At 38.7% G+C, this 26,005-nt stretch overlaps 1 protein-coding gene across 2 annotated transcripts in view; it reads right to left on the bottom strand.

The window, feature by feature from the left end:
- Positions 1-26,005, bottom strand: part of ARL14 (ADP ribosylation factor like GTPase 14) — an 83,202-nt gene that overhangs the window by 54,289 nt on the left and 2,908 nt on the right. The window contains exons 1-2 of one of the 2 annotated variants that reach the window (XR_007127349.1): positions 23,983-25,058; positions 13,206-17,118 (exon numbers count right to left, since the gene is read on the bottom strand). The gene's annotated coding sequence lies outside the window, so the exon portion shown is untranslated. Of the gene's footprint in view, positions 1-13,205; positions 17,119-23,982; positions 25,059-26,005 lie in introns of those variants that run through there. The other variant, XM_047729220.1, reaches the window with a different exon arrangement.

Here is a 26,005-nt window from a genome sequence, read left to right as displayed (position 1 = left end):
GCAGGTGGGCAACAGGGTCAAATGTTGCCAAGAGATTATGTCAGGGAAGTCTTGGTGATCTTAACAAGAGTAGTAGCAGAGGAGGTAGCTGCCAAATTTCAGTGGCTGAGGACTGAATGGGAGGGGAGGTGGTTATTTCTGATTCTCAAATATCCACCCACTTTTCCAAAATTGGAGAATCCTCTTCCTCTGGCTATTGAGTAGAGTACTAGTTTTAGACAACAACAGTACATGCTCGCTAGTTTAAGTAGAAAGAAATTTATTCCAAGATTTTGTTTAGTTTATAGGACATCTGGGAAGGCCAAGACACCAAGCTTGGTTATCGAATGGTCACTGGCAAGACAGCCAGGAAAAAGCCCAACTACACCATGGGAACTTTCCAACAGATATGTTCTTGTTGTCACCACCTGATGCTTGATACCCATGAATCAGGCTCTGGTCACTAGAATCTCTACAACAGCTGCAGTAGAAAAAACAAAAGCCTCTATGATTTGCACTTGCCAGAACTGTTGCCTTGGCCTTGTGATGCTCACTTATGCCTGCCAAGCCTGGCAGGGGCACATCAGCCTGGCAGAAAGCATGGGTAACCCTTGCTGCACTTCATGGGAGTCTTGAAAACATACTCTTTAGCTTTCTATCTCCTAAAACCCAGAAAGGCATGCTACAATGGATCGGAAAGGTGTAGAATGAGACAATTGGTAGTGTTTGCCACTGTCCATCCCTTTGCCTATTCAGCATCAGTTCATCTTTCTCCCTAAACTTCAAATTACAAACCACAAATTGCAACAACATATAGATTCCTGAAGTTTTTCCATTGCTTTTGCCCTGGGGATGGTAGTAGAAGGAGGCAAAGGATACTCTAGGTTCTAGATCTCCTCCCCCTTGCCTTCATTTTGTGGTAGAAACCCTATTTCCCCTTTAAAATCTTAAATACTCCAGCCAGTACATGTTATTCTCCTCACCTTGTTCATGAAGCACGAGGAATCCAAATAGACCAGGTGTCCGTCTCAACCTCCACTTCACTATAAGCACTTTTGTTTCCTGATGGACTCATCCCTTCCTTGGATAGTAAGACTATTAAACCATCAAAACTGAAAGTTGTAGGGATAGAGAGAAAATTTTTGAGAATGGGTCATTAGGTTTATTAGTAGGAGGTATCACTCTTACTTCACATCCATTGTTTTCTGACCCTATGTATTGTGACCATGAGAGATATATACTTAGTGCCTCCTAACTGACAGCTTTACAGCCTCACAGCTGGTACGTTCATTGGGTCTCTCCAAGGACTGTCTGCCTTTCTAAAAGCCCACCCGCTTTTGGATGATGGGATACGTGGTAAGATCAGTGAATCTCAACAGCATTAGCCCAATGCTTTATTTCATTCATATATAAACAAATTCTCTGGTCAGAAGCAGTAGTTAATAAAATACCATGACAATGAATTAGGTACATAATAGGACTATAGGTAATGATGCAGGTAAAATTTTGGCATGCAGGAAAACTCAACCTAAATTTATAGTAAATACATATTTACAGTGAGGAGAATTGCTGCCCTCTCCATGATGGAAGAATCCTAGTTGTTAAACTGCCACTAGATGGTTGTTTGGTGTTCCAGAGTTGAGGGCACGATCAGGACCCAGCTGTTGGTCACTACAGCAGGTATGTTAGGCACTCAGGAGTAAGAGTAGCCAAGTCAGTTCCAGCACTGGGGGGAGGACGGAGGTAATATCGAACCTAGGAGTAATCTCCTTCCTTGCCACCACAAAGACTTTTTAAATGAGCCTACTGAACAAACACAGATGCCTGGGAAAAGGCCAATTTTTGAATATTGCCCATCTCCTCTGTAGGAGTCCCTGGCAGGCATCCATGTGGGACATAGTTCTCAGTCTGTGCACAATCTGAAGGTGTCCATCTATGCATTTCTTTTCCCATATCTCTTTGTTACAATCTTTCATCCTTGTTTTTTCCATAGTCTGACTAGCTCTTCGCATGAATCAATATAGATCCACACCTCAGAAGATGTCCTTCCAAACAAAATAGACCATAATACATTCCTTCCAAAACTTGCATGAATGCATCTAAAAACCTAGAGGATGATTTCTTTTTCCCTGTGAAGAAGAGGTAAAGTCACCTGCTAATACTGAGGGAAGAAAGTGACAGAGTCAGAGATTTGAGGAATACAGAAGTATTAAAATACCCACACATGAGAGAGAGAGACAAATTGGAAAACAAAGAAATGATGTGGAGACAGTTTTAAAGAAGTCAGACTACATGGTTATGTGATTTTCCTCCAGAAGGAGTACTCTAAGCCACTAAAAGCAAAACCGCCACAATGGACAAATAAAGCATGTTTTTTGCAACCTAAGACTTCACTCACCTGCATTTAAAAATATTTGCTAGCTCGCAAAATTAATATACTGGTAATTGTAGCTAAATCAGGCTTATTATTTAGATATTATATTTGTTAATATGATCTTTTGTCCAAGATATAAGAATAATATATAAGAAAGTATTATTTGGGATAATCATCTTAAAATCTGTAAAATCAAGTGATAACAATCGTTGTCCCTGAGAAGGGGGATTAGGGGACTGGAAGACAAGAATGGAGGCAGATATACTTTTCACTCCATACCCTTTTGTAGCTTTTGAATTTTACATCTGTATGTAAAAATACCTATACAGTCTCTTGAGGTATCCAGCTTCACTTGATATAAGTACATTTCTCTGAGAGGACAGGGATCTTTGCAACTGCAGCCTTCTGCCCGTTGGGTCTACTCTGTGCCAAATGGCACCCAGAGATGGTTTTCTTTTCTGTGTGTGTGTGTGTGTGTGTGTGTGTGTTTAAAGATTTTATTTATTTATTTGACAGAGACAGAGATCACAAGTAGGCAGAGAGGCAGGCAGAGAGGGGGGAAGCAGGCTCCCCACTGAGCAGAGAGCCTGATGCGGGGCTCGATCCCAGGACCCTGAGATCATGACCTGAGCCGAAGGCAGAGGCTTTAACCCACTGAGCCACCCAGGCACCCCCAGAGATGGTTTTCTAAGCCATTTTTCAATATCAGCTAACCAGAAGGGTTTTTTCCAAAATCTTTGTGATGGGAATAAATATTTTGTCATGTATCCACTCATTCACTTGTCTATGTAGTCAGCCAATTTTTATCAAGGCTTGTGTGTTTTCTAAAAACCCCTATAGGATATGTTCTAGGAAACACAGAGCTACAAAGAGAAAGCCTCTAGTTAGTCGCCTCAGTCTTTTTGAATGGGGCAGCATGTAGGCAGGGAGTGATCCCCACCCTTCATTTATTTACAGACAGATATGTAGGAAAGTCCTCAATAGAACAGGATGATGTAAAAGCTGTATGTGACAAATGTTGTGCTATAGGAATGAAGAAACAATTCATTCTGGGCATATCAAGAAAGATTTCACAGGGGAAAAAAACAACACATATCTGAACTAGATTGTGAATAATGATTAGAATTTTAGAGAAGAAAAAGAGATGGAAAATGCATTTCAGATTGAGGGAACAGCTTGAGCACAGGCATAAAAACACCAATATGTGTGGCAAATTTGGGAAAATGGTCATCATCTAGTGAGAAACGAATGCAGTGTGCATGGAAATACAGGAGCAGGATGCCTAAAGACATGAGACATGAACTAGAAGCCATGGAAAGTTTGTGAAAAGGAACAAGTTTCCCTCATGTTTTAGGAAGACATTATATTTAGGCAGTGTGATAACCAAAAAATCATAGGCTTTGATGTTAAGCTGACCTAAACTTGAATCTTATCTTGTACTCACTAGAAGAGTCATTTGGGGCAAGTCACTTAACTGCTCTATTTTCAGTTTCATCATATCAGACCAGAGTTAATGAATGAGCAAAGCATACTTGCATGGCACATAGCAGAGGTTAAATAAATTGTAGGTACTGTTGTTGTTGTTGTTGTTATTATTATTATTTTAAAGATTTATTTACTTATTTGAGAGAGAGGACATGACAAGTCAGGGAAGGGACAGAGGGAGAGGGAGAATCTCAAGCAGACTCCCTGTTGAGTGTGGAGCCTAATGTGGGGCCTAACCCCACGACCCTCGAGACCATGACCTGAGCCAAAATCAGGAGTCGAACACATAACCAGCAGATCCACCCAGGTGCCCAGTATTACTACATTTATGGCAATATGGAAGGTATATTAGCAAGGTAGAATAGTGAATATATGGGCTAGTTCAGGGACTGAAATGGCATCTAGGTGAGGAGATGAGAGCCCCCAAATAAACAATGACTGTAGAAACAGAAATGGCTGAACATAAGATATTGGCATCTAGTGGGCAGAGGCCAAGAATCCTACAATGTATAAAACAGTCATCAAAAATGAAGATTTAGGGCGCCTGGGTGGCTCAGTGGGTTAAACCACTGCCTTCGGCTCAGGTCACGATCTCAGGGTCCTGGGATTGAGTCCCACATTGGGCTCTCTGCTCAGCAGGGAGCCTGCTTCCCTCTCTCTCTCTCTGCCTGCCTCTGTCTACTGTGATCTCTCTCTGTCAAATAAATAAATAAAATCTTAAAAAAAAAAAAAAATCTCCCAACAAACAAGAGTCCAGGGCCAGATGGCTTCCCAGGGAAATTCTAAAAAAAAAAAAAAAAAAAAAAGAAGATTTATTGGGCCCAAAGTTCAGTAGTGCTCAGGGTGGAGAAACCTTGTATTAATGGATAGAGATCAAAGAACAGGTTGAATGACCTTTCCTCATTTTTAAAAAAATATAAACTATTTAAAACATATTTAAACCGTAATAAACACCCACATACTTATTACTAAAATTTAAGAAATATTCATAACATGGTTCATTGACATCAAGGAGAAAGAGGTGGAGCCATGAGTCTGAATAATTCTTGAGAAACACTGTAGCCCTGTATGACAAAGAATCAGCTGTATCTGATGGAAGAGTACTTAAATATCTTCAGGTAAAAGTCCTTTGCTCCCCCTTCATGGAACTTTAAAATGGAAAGTTTCTGAAAGCAATAATTTGTTAGGGGTAAGAATTTTCTCTTTGGCTCATTAAGCAATATTAATGAATATCATTAAAATAGCATAGTATCGGGGCGCCTGGGTGGCTCAGTGGGTTAAGCCGCTGCCTTCGGCTCGGGTCATGATCTCAGGGTCCTGGGATCGAGTCCCACATCGGGCTCTCTGCTCAGCAAGAAGCCTGCTTCCCTCTCTCTCTCTCTCTCTGCCTTCCTCTCCGTCTACTTGTGATCTCTCTCTGTCAAATAAATAAATAAAATCTTAAAAAAAAAAAGATAGCATAGTATCTGGAAAAGAAAGAAAAATTGCAGTATGCTATAAAGAAAACTTTCAGTAAGTGAAGTGTGACATTTCATGGGGACTTTGCTTAAATGGAATCAGACAGAGAACCTAATCTAGTTTTACAAGACCCTCATAGTTCCATCAAATATGACATTGGGGAAGGATTCAGTCTTAGCATGGGCAGGACCCCAAGTCTGTATATTTCCACTACACATGTGAATCCTCCCCTAAAGTGCCACAAACATAAATGATTAAAATTAACTGACTCCTTCAGGTTTTTAGTGAACATTAATGCTTATGAGATAAGTAGAGAAATACAGACAAGGCAGGTCAGACAGGCTTATGCCCCAGCAAAGGGACTGCTCCTGTAATCAGGCCAATTCAGATTCATACCACAACAAATTTATAAGAACTACAGCAAATTCACAAGAATCTCTCTTGGGCAGGTATGAAATCTACACATGCCAAGGTTCCATCATATAACTATTACATCATTGTACTTACAATGGCTCCCTTCTTTGATCCATGCCTGCCTATTCACTCAAATCTTGTTATATTTACATGTGTATAAAGGAGATATGCATTTCTTAAAGATTTGTTTATTTATTTATTTTAGAGAGAGAGAGAGCACAGGGAGGAGGAGAAGAGGGAGAGAGAAACTTAAGCAGACTCCATGCTGAGCTCAGAGCCCCATGCAGGGCTCAATCCCACGACCCTGAGATCAGGACAGCAGCTGAAACCAAGAGTTGGACGCGCAAGCTACTGTGCCACCCAGGCGCCCCTAGAATGTGCATTTTTAATTCAAAAGAATCCAGCTGCCTTATGCAGAATTTTATGTGGATTGTGATGTCAGTGGTTTAACATGCTCATGTAAAGCTCTAAAGTTGTGTTTATTCAATACACACTACATTTTTTATTATTATGCTCAGTTAGCCAACACATAATACATCATTAGTTTTTGATGTAGTGTTCAACAATTCATTAGTGTATTACATTTTTTGAAAATTTTATTCATTTATTTATTTTATAGAGAGAGTACAAGAAAGAGCAAGGGGAGGACCAGAAGGAGAGGGAAAGGGAGGAGGAAAGAATCTCAAGCAGATTCTGGACTGAGCAGAACCCTTCACAGGGCTTAATCCCAGGACCATGGGATCATGACCTGAGATGAAACCAAGAGTTGGATGCTTAACTGACTGTGCAACCCAGGTACCCCAACGATACATATGTTTATTGAGCCTGTAAAACATGGCTAGTCTAAATAGAGATACACTGCAAATATAAAAGAATGTGGAATTTCAAGGACTCACTTTAAAAAAACACAGAATATCTCATTAATTTTATTACATTGATTACACATTAAAATTATACTATTTTGGATATCTTGGGTTGAATAAAATATATTATTAAAACCAATCTTCCTTTTTCTTTTTCCTTTTTAAGTGCAGCTCCTAGAAAATATAAAATTAAATATGTGACTTGCATTATATTTCTGTTGGATGGTGCTAACCTACAGCTTACCCTTACACATCTAGCCATTTTTAGGAATAGATACATTCTAATTCAGACATACTGCTAATGTAATAGGCATGGTATGGAACCAGACATTCGGATACCAGTTTTCCAGAGAAATAGCTTTAGACTGTATACTCAATAAAAGGCACTGTGTTAGATTACATTGTGCTAGCGGTGCCTGGGTGGCTCAGTTGGTTAAGCACTTGCCTTTAGCTCAGGTCATGATCTCAGGATCCTGGGATCCAGCCCTGCATCAGGCTCTCTGCTCAACAGAGAACCTGCTTCCCCTTCTCCCTCTGCTGCAGGCATCCCAACAATACATATGTTCATTGAGCATGTAAAACATGGCTAGTCTAAATAGACTAGCCCCTGCTTGTGCACTCCTTCCCGTCAAATAAAAAAATACAATCTTAAAAAAAAATAAAAAGGATGGACATTGGGGAGGGTATGTGCTATGGTGAGTGCTGTGAAGTGTGTAAAAAAACCTGACGATTCACAGACCTGTGCCCCTGGGGCTAATAATACATTATATGTTTATTTAAAAAATTTAAAAAATTATTAAAAAAAATAAAATAAAATAAAAAGGATTACACTGTGCTAGAGTAGGAGTTGTCCTATTCACGATAGAGGTTTTGCCCAGGAAGGAGTAGCTGTAGTCCTACTTCCTTGAGACTGGAACTGATGCAATCAATTATGAAAGATAGTATTTTTGAATATGTACATACATGTGATCCCTGGGCACAGAAGGAATAAGTCTAAGCATTCTTAAGGCAAGAGTTATACTTGGCTAGGTAATTTTTTGGTAGGTAAATAATTACAGGTAGGAAAAGAAAGCTACAATATCTGTCTCCTCAAAATTCATTATGTCCAAATTCCATGCTGAAAGGTATTTAAAAATGATTGGGAAATAATGTGTCAGAAAAGCATTTCAGTCAAGGATAGAAGTATTCTAATACATCTATTATCTATTGCTGCATAACAGTCTTACTATAAATTTAGTGGCTTAAAACAAGACACACTTATTATCTTTGTTTTGTGAGGTTAATATTAGAATACAGCTTAACTGGGTCCTCTGCAAGATGCAATCAAGATATTGGCTACAGCTGAATTTTCACCCAAGATTTGACTGAGGGATCTACTGCTAGACTAATGTGGTTGTTGGCAGCATCTAGTTCCTTCCAGAATATCAGACTAAGATCTTCAGTTTCTTGCTAGCTGTTGGCTAAAAGCTGCCCTCCATTTCTGACTCTGTGATTTTCTCCTTAGGGAAGCTCACAACACAGCAGCTTGCAAGAAAATTCTTCAGTAAGATGTTATAAGCTTAGTAAGTAATCACACCCAGGTGACCAAGTACATCCCATCACCGTTACTGTGTTCTACCTGTTAGAAGCCAAGTCACGGATACCACCCATACTCAAGGGAAGGGGATTATGCAGGGCACGAATACCAGGAGGTAGAGATCATAGGGCCTCCTTACAGTCTGCCCAATCAATAGGGAACTGGCTTAGAGATAAAAACTAGGAAGAGGTTATCACAGTGGTGCCCAAAGGATGTCAGGACCATTTTAGTTAATATGTTTCAAATGATCTGGAAGAGAGGAGAATTCATTTCATTTGGTTAGACAATTTTTTGGTAGGTAAATAATTACATTTGGTTATTTCCAGTGAAGATAATTTTCCAGATAGTGCATGTCACTGAGAACAAGTAAAGAAAGACTGGTAAATGGAATCACAAGCAGCAACAGTAGCAGCATCATTGGCAGGCAGTATGTGGACTTATATCTGAGAGCCAAGGCACAGAAGCAATAATTGGAACAGTCTTGGTAGAGTCTCAGAGCAAGACAAGGTGGCTCCCTTCATGAGTGTCAGGTAATGCTGCCCAGAGAAGTTAGCAACAGTGGAGGAAAACATGCTGGTCAGACCCACAGCAAGAGAAAAGTGGGTGCATGGTGAAGTTTCTCAGAGATTCAAAAAAACTTTCCAGTGAAAGGCCAGAGTAGATAGACTCTGTGACTGCTTTAAAAGAGACAGAAAGAGGAGCACCTGAGTGGCTCAGTTGATTAAGCATCAGACTCATGATTTCAGCTCCGGTCATGATCTTGGGATTGTGAGACCAAGCCCCACATTGGACTCCATGTAGGGCCTGAAGCCTACTTACAATTCTCTCTCTGCCCCTCCCCCCACTGCTCATGCACATTCTCTCTTAGAAAAAAAATTAAAAATTAATAAAAGAGACAGAAAGATAAAAAGATTTGTATTTGGCTTAATAAGACAGGGGTATTTGATATGTACAAAGTTGACTAGGCCATAGTATGTAGCTCTCAAACCTCAGAAAAGATAACCAATTGGTTAGTTTCTTGCTGATTGATTATAGACTCATTTCTTTTTTTAGATTTTATTTATTTATTTGAGGGAGAGAGAGAGAGAACAAGTGGAGAAGGAGCAGAGGGAGAAGCAGGCTCCCTCCTGAGCAGAGAGCCCGATGTGGGGCTCAATCCCAGGCCTCTGGGATCATGACCTGACCTGAAGGCAGATGCTTAACCGATGGAGCCACCCAGGTGCCCTTAGACTCACTTTTTTTCTTTTTTAATTAACATATATAATGTATTATTTGCCCCAGGGGTACAGGTCTGTGAATCCTCAGGCTTACACATTTCACAGCACTCACTATATCACATACCCTCCCCAGTGTCCATAACCTAGCCACCCTAGACTCACTTTAATACTGCAATTCTCATAAACTAAACTCTACTGTGTTTTGGTATCTACCCTCATTTGTTTTCAACAAATATTTGTTGAGCAGTTTTTGTGCTAGGAAATGCTCTAGGGACTTGGAATACAATGTGAAAAAACAAACAGGTAAGGTCTCGTCGGAGAGTTTATAATAGTGGGAAAGGTGGACATTGGATGAATAATTACATAAATAACCATATAGTTATTTTTAGTGACAGTTATAAAGAACAAGAATAGAGCACTTTGAGAAAAGTATAACAGGGGAATCCAATCTAGCCTGTAGGATCAGGATTAAAAGAAAAGTGACATTCAAGCTGAGATCTGACGAAGAGTTTCCCCACCAAGAGATGGTGAAAAAACAAGGAAGCAGAGGAAACATTAAGAAGGTCCTGAGATGGAAAAGAGTTTGAGGGGTACGGAAGGAGGAAGGAGGTCTATATAGCTGGGGGCATGGTGAACAAGAGCTCAAAATGACTGACAATTTTATGGGCCCTGGAAAATCATGTTAAGGATTTAAAAATTTTATCTTAAGGGCAATGAGAAGCCCCTTAAAGATTTTAAGCAGAGAAATGACTGCTATGGTAACCCCTCTACCCAATTCTTATATAGAATCCTAACCCTCAAAGGTGATGGTTATTAGGAGGTGGGGACTTTGGGAGATGATTAGGTCATGAGCCCTCCTGAATAGGATTAGTACCTGTAGAAAAGAGATTCCACTGTGGAATAAAAATAAGGTGAGGGCACAGTGAGAAGGTGCAGACTATGAATTAGGAAGAAGTCCTTTACCAGAAGGCCTTGATCTTGGACTTTGAGGCCTCTAGAACTGTGAGCAATAAATTTCTGTTGTTTATAAGCTAGTCTGAGGCATTTTGTTACAGAGCCAAAGCAGGCCAAGACAAGTAACATACTGTGATTTCTCATCAAACTGTCACTCTCATAGCTGTTGAGGATTGGATTGGAGAAGAGGCAACTGTGAATAAGGAATAGCCAGTGAAGATTTTCAGTCATCCAGAGAGACACTTGTTGGCTTGGACTAGGGCAATGACCATGAAGATGGAGAGAGGTGGACAAATTCAACAACTATTTTGAAAGTAGAAAGGTCACTGATTGAATGTGAAGTACCCTTCACAAAGAGATGGGATTTTCAAGCATGACAACCAGGTTTCTAGCATGAGCAACTGGATAGATAGAGTTACCATTTACTGATAAAAGGAACAACTAAATGGGAATAGATTTGTGGAGAAGTTCAAGAGGCTTCAGTTAAAAGATGCAAGATGCTCCTTTCTTTTGCCTGTGGTGGTGATGGTAATATTTTGTTTGTTTGTTTGTTTGTTTTCTTTAAATTCAAGTTAGTTAACATATCATGTATTATTAACTTCAGGGTAGAATTTAGTGGTTCATCAGTTGCATAAAACACCCAGTGCTCGTTACATCAAATGCTCTCTTTAATGCCCATCAGCCCATTACGCCAATTTTAAAAGATTGTACTGATTAGGTAACAACTGAAATACATGGTTTTTGCTTTTCAATACAAAATATGACTTAACAGTTAGGAAGTAGAGTACACCTGCTACAGAAGTAGACCATGATGTTACAGAGAAATCCTTGGACTTTTTCTACCATTTATTTCTGAATGGAAATACAAATGACACTCTTTAGTTTGGCAATGTTCTCCGTAATCAACTCTGGCAATTTAGTACTAAGCAAATGAAGTATGCCTAGTTACCCTTACTGATGCAATAGCCACCCAAAAGGTAAAACCTTTCAAACTAGGACCAAACAATTCTTTTTTGAGTTTGTAGAACACAAATTAAAATCATGAGTGACCAAACATTGCTCTTTTAAATATAATAGAAGACTATTTCTGAGCTCTTGTCCAATTATCTGAGGATAGCAAGTATCTATTTCTCTAAAATAAATAAATAAATTAAGCTTATTCTACCAACATTATTATTATGTTTCACTGTGATACCCATGGTGGGTGACCATATTTTGAATCTATCTTCTGTATTAACATTTTATAAAATTGATTCATTCAAGTATGTTTTGCTTTTCCGTGAGAGGGTTGGCCTCTCGAGCCAAACATTGTGATGGTGTTAGAAGTTGTGCTATGTCAAGGTGCCTCTGTGGCTCCGTCTGTTAAGTGTCTGCCTTCAGCTCAGGTCCTGATCCCAGCATCCTGGGATCTAGCATCTGGGCTCCCTGATCACTGGGAAGTCTGCTTCTCCCACTTCTGCTGCCCCTCCCCCTCCTTGTGCTTTCTTTCTCTCACTTTCTCTTGGATAAATAAATAAAATCATAAAAAAAAAATTTAAAATACTTAAAAAAAAAAAAAGAAATGGCACTAGGTCTTATCCAACTTTGAGCCATGGTAGATATTCAATTCATGTTTGCTGGATAAAGAAAGAAATGTTTATAGTATGGATTGTAAAACATAGTTAAGAATAATAATGGCTGTAAAAATGCAGAAATATGACAAGTGAATTCAGTGTAGATAAGTATTAAGAGAAATGCACTGGAAGAAAATAATTCAAATCACACTAACAAAATATTGGGTTCGGGGCTACCAAAATACAACCAAAAAAAAAAAAAAAACTACTAGAACAAATACAACTTTTTTTTTACAGAAAATATCTATTCTATGTTCTCTCTAGGATTGTAGCTTAATGCAAGGAACTGTAAAGGGAGACTATATCCAACATAACTTAGAAATGTTTTCAGATATCAAAGACAAGCAGATATTGACCATGAAAAGATAAGGAATTTCTTTCTTTTTTTTTTTTTTAAAGATTTTATTTATTTATTTATTTGACAGATAGAGATCACAAGTAGGCAGAGAAGCAGGCAGAGAGAGGAAGAAGCAGGCTCCCCGTGGAGCAGAGAGCCCAATGCTGGACTTGTGACCCTGGGATCATGACCTGACCTGAAGGCAGAGGCTTTAACCCACTGAGCCACCCAGGTGCCCCAAGATAAGGAATTTCTTTTCTTTTTTTTTTTTTTTTTTTTTTTTTAAGATTTTATTTATTTATTTGACAGAAAAATAGAGAGCACAAGTACACAGAGCAGCAGGCAGAGGGAGAGGGAGAAGCAGGCTTTCTGCTGAGCAGGGAGCCCAATGTGGAACTCGATCCCATGACCCTGGGATCATGACCTGAGCCGAAGGCAGCCACTTAACCAACTGAGCCACCCAGGTGCCCTGATAAGGAATTTCTTATGTGAAAAAAATATATATTAAAAATCAGGGACGCCTGGGTGGCTCAGTTGGTTGAGCAGCTGCCTTCGGCTCAGGTCATGATCCCGGCATCCTGGGATCGAGTCCCGCATCGGGTTCCTTGCTCATTGGGGAGCCTGCTTCTCCCTCTGCCTCTGCCTGCCATTCTGTCTGCCTGTGCTTGCTCTCTCTCCCTCTCTCTCTCTCTGACAAATAAATAAATAAAATCTTTAAAAAAAAAAAAAAATCAGTGGGGGCGCCTGGGTGGCTCAGTGGGTTAAGCCTCTGCCTTCCACTCACGTCATGATCTCAGGGTTCTTGGTTCGAGTCCCGCATTGGGCTCTCTGCTAGGCAGGGAGCCTGCTTCCTCCTCTCTCTCTCTCTCTCTGCTTGCCTCTCTGCCTACTTGTGATCTCTTCTGTCAAATAAATAAACTCTTTAAAAAAAAAAATCAATGAATGAAAAGATAAACATTTACAATTAGGCTTACACAAATAGAAATGGATTTATCTTTAATACACCTATCACTTTGAAAACTCCTATCAAAGATAACAATTACTTTAAACAGTCATTCATAACAGTGAGGGTTGGGGAATATTCCATAAGCCATAAGTTCAAACCACAGACCAACTTTCATAACCATAATTTCATTTTAATGAAATTGCTTCAAATCTCTGATGCCTGTTCCACTTATTATCATTTTTTCCCCATAGTTTGGTTTCTTTAGCATAGTTAAATTGTAACCTGAATGGTACCTAGCAATGATCCACAATAGGGCATTCTAATTTTTATTGTGCAACGATTTGTAAACCGTGGATCATGTCCACTTTAAATGTAAGCAACACCAGTGATGACTCTCAGGAAACCAGTGATGTGTGGCTTTTTCCTACAAGTGCTAAGATTTATAGCCCAACATGTTTTTGTTTTGTTTTTAAGTCTTTGAAAGACTAAGATTGAGTTGCAAAAGGATTAATGCACCACCTGCTCATCAACCTTAGTTTCAGAAACTGTTGTCTTATTTAGAGGGAAACTTAAAGTTTGGGGAGATCTGGGAGGAAGATTTATTTTTTACTTGGTAACTCCCTACTGTTTAATTTTCTTTATGTATTTTTACCATGTGCATTATTTATTACATTACAATAACCACAAACCACAACTTAAAGAAAACATAAAACATAGCTACAATTTTAAAAATACATAAGTAGGGGGTTTTTGTATCTGCCTTGGAGATAGTGCTTTCCCCAAAGGTCCATAGAACTTGCCTATATTCCTTTTTTTTTTTTTTTTTAAGATCTTTTTTATTTATTTAAGAGAGAGTGCCCACAAGAGAGCAAGCTTTAGCAGGGAGAAGGGCGGAGGGAGAGGGAGACAAGTAGACTCCCCACTGAACCAGGAGCCCAGACAAGGGGCACTGTTCCAACCCAGGATTGATCCTGGGATCACGACCTGAGCTGAATGCAGACACTTAACTGACTGAGCTACCCAGGAGCCCCCTAATATTCTTACTATAAAATTCTCTATTGTATTCTGTAAAAACAAAGCCGAATGTCTACATAGTCAATAAGAACAAGTTAATTTTCTGTATTCCCAGGGTCACGGTATCAAGAATAAACCGGACTCTTCAACATTCAAATCTCATTTTAATTAGATATTTTGATCACACCCCAAGAAACTTTTTGTTAAAGCTCCTAATGAGAAATAAAATGGGCTAAGTCAAATTGAGTTTAATTGTCTCATTTCTTAGCCTCCAAGGTCCAATGAATGTGCCATGAACAGTGAAAATAAGCTTTTTTTTTTTTTTTTTTTTTAAAGAGCAGAGAGCTGGACAAGTATTAGAGGGATTCAGCCACTAGGTGAGAAAGAATTGGCTGTGTTTAGGCTCTGAGGTTAAGATGCTAGGAAACAAAGCAGGCACAACTCACCTGGAGTCCAGCGTCCAAATTTGACCCGGAAATGAAACCCAGATAAATCGACTAATGTTATCTGTACTCATGTGTGGCTCAATTGTACTGGTAAATTAACTTATTTTGAATAGTGGGCAAAGAGATCTAGTTCACCTTCATTCCTTTCTTGGTGAGGAAGGAAGGCCCACTCAGGGATCCAAAGCCTGGCTCTGAAATTGTTCTTGAGAAGTCCAGATCAGAGTCCCGGATCTCTACGTTCATCAAAATCCAGTAAAAGCATTTTCTTTGTCCTTCAGTTCTATGTTGGCTCAGAGAAATGGAACCAGTTATGGGGAACTTAAAAACAGCTTGCTGACAAAGCCATTGGTTTTCCTTTAAGACTTTTCAACATGCATTTAACTTGATGTTTTGTGTAACAAAATTCAGGGGTTGGAAAATTTCCCAGGATAATCTACACTAGAATACATAACCTCTGCACATAGTCCAGATATCTCTCCAATTCCCCTTAGTATTTCATATTTGTGGTTTTCAGTTAGGATGGGATGGGCTTGACCTGTGTACTCTTAGTTTGGAAAATATCCCACGGTGATTTGAATATATAGTAGGTCTGCACCTGCCCACTCCTGGTGTACACTTGATACACACACACACACACACACACACACACACACACACACACATCTGGGTCTATATCATTATGTCAGATTTTACTCTATTCCATTATAGTGCCTTCTTACAGTAGACAAGTCATCCACCAACTGAATGGATTTTATCAAGCTTATTTTTCTTGGGTTATATTAGGAAAACAAGGGTGTCTGTGTGGCTCAGTTGGTTAAACATCTGCCTGCAGCTCAGGTCATGATCTTGGAGTCCAGGGATCAAGCCCCACATTGGGCTCTCTACTCAGCAGTGAGTCTACATCTCCTTCTCTGATCTCTCTGGTTCTCAGTTTCTCTCAAATAAATAAATAAAAATCTTAAAAACAAAACTATTATGTTAGGAAAATAGTAGTCATATTCTTAAAATTGCATATGGTCTCCCACCCTGAGAACCACTGTTCTAAGTTTTCTATTCAGTTCTTCTGCTAACAGCAACATTGTCCTAAAGATATTCCTCACACCTTTATGATGGCAAAATTCCAATTCATAATGATGTAATATGACATTACAGAAGATTGCTCAAATACATTTTGAGTGAGTTTCTACATAAGTATAATGTCTCCATAATATATTGTGGAATTTGCCACCATTTATTGATTGACATTGCCACTACTTTTATGGTTCTGGCTTCCAAAAAATTGACTCACTTTTCACAAAATTGCATTTGGCATAGGAAGGCACCAGTTGTTTTTGGACGGCAATGACAGGGGCTAAGATTAAAATTATAATTCTCTACTGATACAGCCATGGAATAAAACAAAATGTTCACATTTTATTTAAAATAAGCATCTTTACTAAAATTACTCCACAACATTTATTATTTAAAAATATTTTAAGGCCACTTTTGAAAGTAAAGAGATTTAGGACCTTTATTAATAAACCCAGAGGCAGCTGCCCCAGGAGGTCTGTGCTGGGTCCAGAGTGCAGAAGCCTTGTAGTCAGGCTCTTGAGGAGGCTCACTTGAACTCTGATACTTTAATTTTGAATTCTTTCTTGAGGTTTCTTATTTCCTTTATGAATTCTAATTTATTTTGGTCTTTCATTTCTTATACTATTTTCTTCATGCATTTTAACCTCATTTTGAACTAATACAGTGCTCTGGACCTGCTTTCTCGAACATGTCTTTCGGGTATGCTTTTATTGTCTGTATGGATGTCATTATACACCTTATTCTTTTTTCTTATAACTTCAAATGCCATCAGACCTTGATTTTTTTCTACTGCTCATTTTTATGTGAATTTAAGTTTCTTGAACTTGAAGAAGGAAGGCTGGTTCAGATAGTATTTATAACTGCGGTTGTTAAAAATAGGGCAGTTTGCTTTTCGAGGTTTCCTGAGTATTTCCCTCTCCCACATTGGTCTGGACCTTCTCTTTCCTTCTTTGCTGTTCCCATCCTGCTGAATTTTCATTGTGTGCCCAACCATTTTTCTTCACCGTGAGACCCTAGCCTCCAGATGAAACGAATGGGTCAGTTTTGAGAGGTTGTGGCTTTAAACCACCCTCGTCCCTATCGGCCTTCCCTTGAGATCCTCAGTGTCATAGCCACCCACTAGCTGTGTGACCTTGGACAAACTGCTATATCTTCCTGTGCCTCTGCTTCTCTATTTGAAAAATGGAAAAATAGCCTAAGGAGTTTTCATTCAAGGTGGTTAAAATACCGTTTGACTAGCAGTGATCACTTTTTGAATGTTTAATAAATAAAATACCCACCTGCACCTTCTTTATGAACTCACCTTTAAGTTGTAGAAGCTCTCAGGTCAATTGATGGCAACTATCCAAAATCCTCAGTGCCTCAGGAAGTCTGATCATGTGATAACCATAGTTAAGGCTTTGATTTACTCAGTCAACATTATTTTGGTTTTAATAAAAAAAAAAATCAAAAGAAAAGAAAGCTGCTTAGTGTCTTCCTACTGAGAACAAAAATGCCCTTGTCTCCAGAGGTTAGTCATTTCTCATTATATCTACTTCACTTTTGTTGCTCCCTAGACTCTCTAGGAACTAAGAGGTCATTTTATGTGTATATAATCAAATAGGACTTCTTAATACCTGGTACTATTAGCAAATGTGTGGCAATCTTTTTAGAAAGACCCTGAGAAGACTTTCCTTAAAAACCTAGGGCATTGGGACACCTGGATGGCTCAGTGGGTTAAGCCTCTGCCTTTGGCTCGGGTCATGATCTCAGGATCCTGGAATCAAGCCCCACATCAGGCTCTCTGCTCAGTTGGGAGCCTGCTTTCCCCCCTTTCTCTGCCTGCCTCTCTGCCTACTTGTGATCTCTCTCTCTCTCTCTCTCTCTGTCAAATGAATAAATAAAATCTTTAAAAAAACAAAACAAAACAAAAACCTAGGGCATTAATGAAAGCATTTTGAAATTTTCATTTTTTACAGTTAATGATTTACTGCTGCAGATTTCTATTATTTATCGTCAGTATCCTACCTCTTTAACTTTTGGATCTTATTTTTCCTTTTTTAGCAACTTTACTTTAAAACATGTAAATACAAAACAACAAAAACAACAACAACAACTAACCAACCAGGTTTTTGAAATTCAGGTTGCCGAAAAGTTTTTTTTTTCATCAGCCTAGTATTTATCAAGGAAAATATGACCAATGAAAAAAGTATGTATGGTTAGGGGCTCATGACAACTAAATGTAATGTGTGATCTTGGTATGAATCCTGAACCAGAAAAATTTTTTTCTTTTTCTATAAAGAAAATTATTGGGAAAATTAATGGAATTTAAATAATGTCGACAAATAACAATTCTGAATTAATTTTCCTGATTTAGATAAATACACTGTGATTCTATAAGAGAATGAACCTAGAACATTTCGGGTAAAGGGTCATCATGCATGTAACTTATTTTAAAAGAGTTCGGAGAAAGAGCCAAGATGTCAAAACAAATGTGGTAAAATGTTAACATTTGGGGAATCTGGGTGAAGGGTATATGAAAATTCTGTGTATTGGTGTCTCAAAACTTCAGCAAAAATCTGAAATGGTTTCAAAATTTTAAAAATGTTTTTTTTAAAAAGTTTGGGAGGTTAAGAGAGCAGAAAAATAGCAAGGTCGATGTCCTGAGGATTTATTTGAGCACTTACAACATCTTTGTTACACATGTTGTTACACATGGAACACAAAACCCTTATATTGAAAGAAAATGTGGGAACTTAGACTGCCTCAAATAATTGGCTCAGGAGACCTCTACAAAATCTCTCCCTCTCCCTAAAGGTACTCACTTTAATAGGTGCACTGTTTGGTTCAATAAACTCCCATTCCATATTAGCAGAATCAATGATATCCCAGTGATCTAGTAACTCAGGTTAATGCCATTAGAAATACCAGCAATATCAGATCAGCAGAGGTGAAAGTGAGTTATTATGCTAGCATGGGGGGCAACAATGCAGGGTAACCATGGTGCCTATAATCTGTTGGTGGGATTTAGATTGATATAACCTAGTGTAATCTTTTGAGGAACAGTCAAAAGTCAGGTTGTATGTGTCACATTTTAAATGTCCATACCCTTTGACTCAGCAATTCTACTTTTAGAAATTTATCCTAGTGAAATAGTGGGGCAAGTGAACAAAGATGTATATTGAAAGATGTTCACCATCACAGCAAAGAACAGAAGACATACGTGTCCATCAGTAGGTAGTTAAATAAATTATGGTTTATCCATAGAAGAGAGTATTCTTCAGTATATCCTTAATATATTAAATGAGAAAGCAAAACTAGTATATAAAATATGATCCTATAATATTTACGTTACTTATTTACATTTGAAATAGGAATATTTTACAGCCTTTTTTTTTAGATTGAAGGAATACATGCTAAAAAGAGTTGTGGGTAGGGAGGTATTTAGGAGAATATACACTGCATTATCCAGCGCAGACTATATAATTTGCAAGGCCCAGTAGAAAATGAAAATGTGGAACCCCTTGTAAAAAATCAAAACTTTAAAGATAGTGACAACTGAGCATTAAACCAAATGTGGGGCCCTTCTCAGTGCAGGGCCATGTGAGACTGTAAGCTGCATGCCCTTGAAGCTGACCCTGGCTATACACTCTGCTTTATACTTAGGTATATGCTACACTGGACCATACATTACACTGTACAATATCACTAAGACACACACTACACTAGTGGTAACATACGAACAGGTGGTTAGAGATATATGTGTTATCTATCTCTGCCCCACCCCACTCCTGTTGTTATTTTGGGTATTATAATAAGAGCAGTACTTTGTGATAAAGACAGTCCAAAGTGTGTTTAAATTATTCCTAAAAGAAGCTAGCACATTAAGGGTGCTGAGATTAACAATTTGCTGATGTACCTTTGGAACTCTTTGCATGCCACAAGAGTGCCTCCAAGAGGACTAGCTGAGATTCAATGAGACAAAGATGTGCAGCACTCAAAAAGATTTCTGTGGCAAATTTTAATTACTTTTAATGAGGTTCTATGATAATGACTATCAGGACAGACAAATGATGGGTAATTTTTCCATCTTTTCATATGACAAGTAGAAATAAAAGAAAAAAAACAAGAACAAAAACTATAAAGGAATTTCCTATTTCTAGAAATTAAATAGGTCTCCTAGGCCACCCATGCATGAATGTTTTTCTACTGCTCTAAATGGTTCTGTGATATCCTTGAATTAACCAAATAATATTACTCGTTATTAGTTGACTTGATCCGTCTACAAGTTAAATGCTTCCTCTGATGCTTCTATTTATAAATAGAACTAAAAACCTGGGAGGTCTAATTTGGGATCAGTATGGTAGCTTATGTTCTGCCATGTAGAACATCAAGGTTTGATTAGGCAGATCTTAGGGTTGAAGCCAAAAGGCAAGAAAACAAGACATTTTAATATCTAGTCGGCTCTAAATAAGGTGGGTTAACCCCTACCGGGCTCTGATTTTCATTAGTTATAAAGACAAAAACTTTTAACAGGGCCTAATGATATTGGGATAAGTACTAAAAGAAAGGACAAAGGTTTCCAGGACTCAACCAAATGGGAAGGGTGAGAAAAACATTAAAAGATTTGTTGTTAAATACTTTTCTGCAGTCCATCATAAGGTAATCAGTGGTCAAAGTCTAAATAATACTCCAGGAGCTACAGACCTTTGATTTCACAGGCATCTGGAGAATCTGCTGAAGCTATTTGAGTTCTCCAAGAGACTTCAGGATTGTGTATAAGATAGTGACAGAACTATAAATAGAAAACTGATAAATTCTATGAGGTATTGTGAATTTCAGGACTAACTTCTGTACTTAAAAAAGTCTTCTATCTTGTATAGTTTTGTAGTTCATCTTCCTGAATTATAGGTGTATACGTGGTACCATATGCCACACATAATCTCTACTCAGTAATAAATAAAAACAACTAATAAATACATCAGAGTCCTCCTCATATGTGATAATCCAAGGTAGTTGCCTCTTTTATGGCATCAGTTCTGTCTTTATTCAAGTTATTAAAATCATTCACATTCATGAGGATTTTCATCAGTCTGACTAGCACTACTATTCTCTCAAAATTCAAAACAGGGGTGGTGGGGTTATGGACATTGGGAAGGGTATGTGCTATAGTGATTGCTGAAGTGTGTAAACCTGGCGATTCACAGACTTGTACCCCTGGGGCTAATAATACATTATATGTTTATAAAAAAATTAAAAACAGGACCCAAAACATAGATGTAATATATTATAGTTGGTAGAAATCTATCATTTTCACAAATGCAAAAAATAGCCCTATTTAATGCCCTTGCCCTTTGTATTCTCCATAGATGCCTATCTGGTTCAACCTTAAGTATCACAATGACTTTTTAAGTAATATTATATATACACTTGTTTAATATGAAGAACTTTGTAACGACATTCTCTGAGGACTGAATGGGCTGTGATTCAAGAAATATTGAGCTCCCCGTTAATGAATGTGTTGCACATGATGAAACCACTGAAGTCAGAATTCAAGCACAAATGAGGGGGTTGGTGTAGATAACATGTATGCTCTCTTCTAACTCTAAGACATCATGAACATGAAACACTTCTTACCTTTCTTGAACAAAACAGAGGATGGTAGCAGAGAATGGAGAGAAGGCAAATGAGAGAAACACCATAAAGATATTCTATTTATTCAATACAAGTTGCCACTCTTTGAACATGGAACCCAGGAGAAAAGAATAAAAAGTCAAAAACACTTAATATTTTCAGTTTAAGAAACTACATATAGGGGCGCCTGGGTGGCTCAGTCAGTTAAGCATCTGCCTTCAGCTCAGGTCATGATCTCAGGGTCCTGGGATGGAGCCCCACATCAGTCTCCCTGCTCAGCTGGAAGCCTGCTTCTCCCTCTCTCTCTGATCCTCCTCTGGCTTGTGCTCTCTTTCTGTCTCAAGTAAATAAATAAAATCTTAAGAAGGAAAAGAAGAAAAGAAACTACATGTAGATTAGTGCCATTAGGTTTTTCTTTTTCTTTTTTTTTTTTAAGGAATCCATGCTAAACAGGGAGACTAAACCATGGAGATACTGGGATTTGCTTGTTTGTTGGTATCAGAGATGGTTCCTGGAGATCAGTGCAGATGTGGCAGGGGACTCCATTCCTGACTAACTGTGAGGGCATGGCCCTAAGGCGGAAGCTAGTAGAGGGAAACCAGAATGCCTGGCAAATGGGCTGCAATTGAGCAGAGGAAGAACAGTTAAGAGACAAGTTTTGCCTCTTTGGGAAGTGACTCAAGAAGGGAGACACAGGCCTGAGCCTTCAAGGAATGAGGAAAGGCAGCAGCAGAGGATATGAGATTTAACTAACAGCAAGGAACTTGGACTAGACTTCATAGGCTCAGTGGAGTCAGTCTTTTAAGAAAAATGTCATCAAGAAAATGGCATTTGAGAAAACTCAAGAGAAAAGCTTGAGAACAGAAAGGAACCCAGGAAAATAATGCATAAATCTATTTAAAAAGTGAAATGAAATTGGCTAAATTCTGTCCTTGAAACATTATTTAGTATATTTTTTTAGTTAAGTCTATAACCAATTTGGGTTTTCAGTCTTCCAGCTGGTTCTAAAGCACCTTAAAGTTTTTGAGAACCACTGCCTTAGACATTTCAGAACTAGACCTCTTTGGAGCCTGTTTAGGAAAAAAAAAATTCTGTTTTCTGTCTATTCACAGTACTATTCTCATTTCTGATTACCAATGTGTGGTAGTTTCTTCCTGCCCCAAACGATTCTGTGACACCAGATGGGTGTCCTACAGATCCCACAGGTTAAGGGCTCAGCCCGACAAGACTCAGCACTGCCCCCCGCCCCCAACTTCAGACATCATCACAAGTTCAGGCTGTCACCTGTACATCTGACCATCCAGCTATAAATCAGAGATCTATATACCAACCCCACTGGAGTGGGGGTTGATTAATTTGCTAGAGCAGCTCATAGAACCGAGGGAAACAGTTTTAAGTATTGGACTACCAGTTTATTATAAAAGGATATAACTTAAGAACAGTCAAATGGAAGAGATGCACAGGGCAAAGTATGGGGAAAGGGGCACAGAGCTTCCAGATCTCTCGGGAACACCTCCATGAGTCCACCAACCCAAAAGCTCTCCCAATCCATCCTTTTTGGGTTTTTATGGAGGCTTCATTAAGTATGCTTGATTGATTAAATCATTGGCCAGTCACTCTCCCCTCCCCAGAGGTCAGGGGCAGGGGTTGGACTGAAATTTTGAACCCTCTAATCACACAGTTGGTTCCCCTGGCAACCAGCCCCCCAGTGTCCTTAGGGACTTTCCAAAAGTCATTATATTAACATACACTCAGATGTGGTTGAAAGGGGCTTGTTATGAATAACAAAAGACACCCATTTCATTGGGGAGCTGTTTCAGAAGCTGAGAAGGAAAGATACCCCTATAACTGTTACCATTTAGGAAATTACAAAGGTTTTAGGAGTTATGTGCCAGGAACCATGGAGGAAGACCAAATATATATTTCTTAATATAAACCACAATATCATAGAGGCTCAGGAGAGATCTGTGTTATAGGCCAGGGAGGCAGCATGGTGGTTTTGTCGGTTCAGGCTGCTATAACAAAGTACCACAGACCGGTGCTTATAAACAACAAAAATTTACTTTTTTTTTTTTAAAAGATTTTATTTTCAAGTAATCTCTTCACCACTCAGTGTGGTACTGGAACTCACAACATCAAGATCAGGAGTCACGTGCTCTTCCAAATGAGCCAGCCAAGTGCCCCCGGAAATTTATTTCTCACAGTTCTGCAGGCTGGAAAGTCCAAGATCAAGGCAGTAGCCAATTTGATGAGAACACATTCCCTCATAGACCCCCATCTTCTCACTAACCTCACTTGGCAGAAGGATCTCTGAAGGGCCCACTTTCTAAGGGTACTAATCTTATTAATGAGGGTTTTACCCTCATGACCTAATTACTTCCCAAAGGCCCCACCTCCAAACACCATCACGTTGGGGATGAGGTTTCAACACATGGATTTTAGGACACAAGCCTGCAGCCCATAGTAATGGTCAACTAGAAACAGTGGGAGTTTAGCAGCTAGTCAGACCTGAAATCAAACTGGGGCTCCAGCACTTATTAGTTGTATAGGGTCTTGAGCAAGTTGCTCAGCCTATCTGAACTTTGGGTTCCTTATTTAAAAAGTGGAAGTAATAACGCCTACCTTAAAAAGTTAACCGTGAACTGTGATGTTTATGTGCCTATATGGTAATCAGGAGTGCTGGCTCTGGTGTCCACCCCAGTTCAAATGCCAGGTTTTCTGCTTATAAAGTGACCTTGGACAAGTCACCAATCCTCTCTGTTCTTCAGTTTTCTCATCTGTAGAGTGAGTAATAACATACTTGCCTTATAGTGTTGTTTGGAGGGTTTAATGACTTTATATTAGTTACTTATAAGACTGCCTGATACAAAATTGCTCAACAATGTTTATAATAGTAAGAATACAAATAAAAACATAATATCTCATGTACATAAAACACCTAGAATATGGTAGGTACTCAATATAATTACTGTCATTATAAAATCCTTTCTCATAAAACATACAGTTATAAGAGGTTCCAGTATATAGGCACCCCATGATACTTTCATATGGTCTTTACATTCTAATGTCTTCCATTCCCCCCTGAATAAGCTCTGTGTATTACAATAATAGCAATTTCCTGGTTTGGATAGTGTACTGTAGTTATACAAGATGCTACCATTGGAGGTGCCTGAGTGAGGGTTACGTAGGGCCTCTTTCACATTTTAACTCCTATGAATCTGAAATTATTTAGAAATAAAAAGGAAAAAAAAAATATATATATATATAGGGTAGGGAGCTTACCTGAAGTGAGAAGTATTAGGGCAAGAGGTTGAACCCATACCTTATCCACCCCCAGTTCTTTATTTACCAGCTCCTAGAATCCTAAGCTTCCTCTTTACCAGCATAAGTTACTGGAAACGATGGGAGTCTGAATGGTAAGAGGCTAGGCCAGGCATCAGGTAAGGTATGAACTTGCAGAATGTCTGATGCATGGAATTCTAATGTAAGGAACATCGTAATCCTTATAACTTCAGTATCTAGACAGTTCCTGGTGCATAGAGGTAAAGATAAGAGATGTGCTCTTCCTTATCAAAACTGCAAATCCAGGGGCACCTGGGTGGGTTAAAACTCAGTGGGTTAAAGCGTCTGCCTTCGGCTCAGGTCATGATCCCAGGGTCCTGGGATCGAGCCCCAAATTAGGCTCTCTGCTCAGCGGGGAACCTGCTTCCTCCTCTCTCTACCTGCCTCTCTGTCTACTTGTGATCTCTGTCTGTCAAATAAATAAAATCTTTAAAAAAAAATTGCAAATCCAAATATTTTCCTCATAGAAATACTGCTGCATAATGTGATTAGGCTCTGTGATGTTCATGGAAGTCCTTTATGGATTAAATAAGCCTTTGTAGGCTAACCTGAACACCTATCCACTAATCATGACCGTGTTTCTATGCATATATTTCAAAGAACTAATCTCCAAGCAAACTTCTGAAATACTAGCAATTTGTAAGTCATTATACGTAGTTGCTGCTATTAACACAAAAATGTTTGAGGAGTGATAGTGATCATTCTAGGCTCACTGATTTCAAGTTTCCAAATAGTGTTCTGCCTAACACTAATGTCTTAAAGTTCCCACTACCACCCACCTGTAAGTTCCTAAAATTGTTAAGACCAAGAAAACTTTTTTTTTTTTTTTAAACAAACATTTACTAATACTGGGAAGTTCTGAGGAACTCTCTGTTTGAGAGAAACTGCTCTAAGTCACATGATCAATCTTCTTGACCATTTGGCTTTTAGATGGCTCCTTCTGTAGTATTTATTTTTAAAAATTAAAAGCATTTTATTTTAGGCCAAATAAAAAGTTAGAAAATCTACTAGGCTGTCTGCCAGGTAGCAATACAAATAGATATCAATTAGTCATCAATGATTTGTACTCAAGTTTTCTCCCATTAATTAGTCAAAACTGAACTTAAAAAAAAAAAAACTAAGTTAAAGAAAAACTGTGTGGCTCATCTCTTTCAATCAAATTAATACCCACAGGTAGCTTTTAATTCATCATCTTTTACCATCCAGGAACTTCAGTCAGAGTAAAGAAGTAGTTTTTTCCAGAGTTCTCAAGTTGTAAGTCAGAAAAATCCTGGCAATAAAGAGGATAAATGAAGCCCCCATT

This window comes from Lutra lutra, chromosome 1, assembly GCF_902655055.1.
Source record: "Lutra lutra chromosome 1, mLutLut1.2, whole genome shotgun sequence".
NCBI classification, from domain to species: domain Eukaryota; kingdom Metazoa; phylum Chordata; class Mammalia; order Carnivora; family Mustelidae; genus Lutra; species Lutra lutra.
This window is presented reverse-complemented; position numbering and strand designations above follow the sequence as displayed.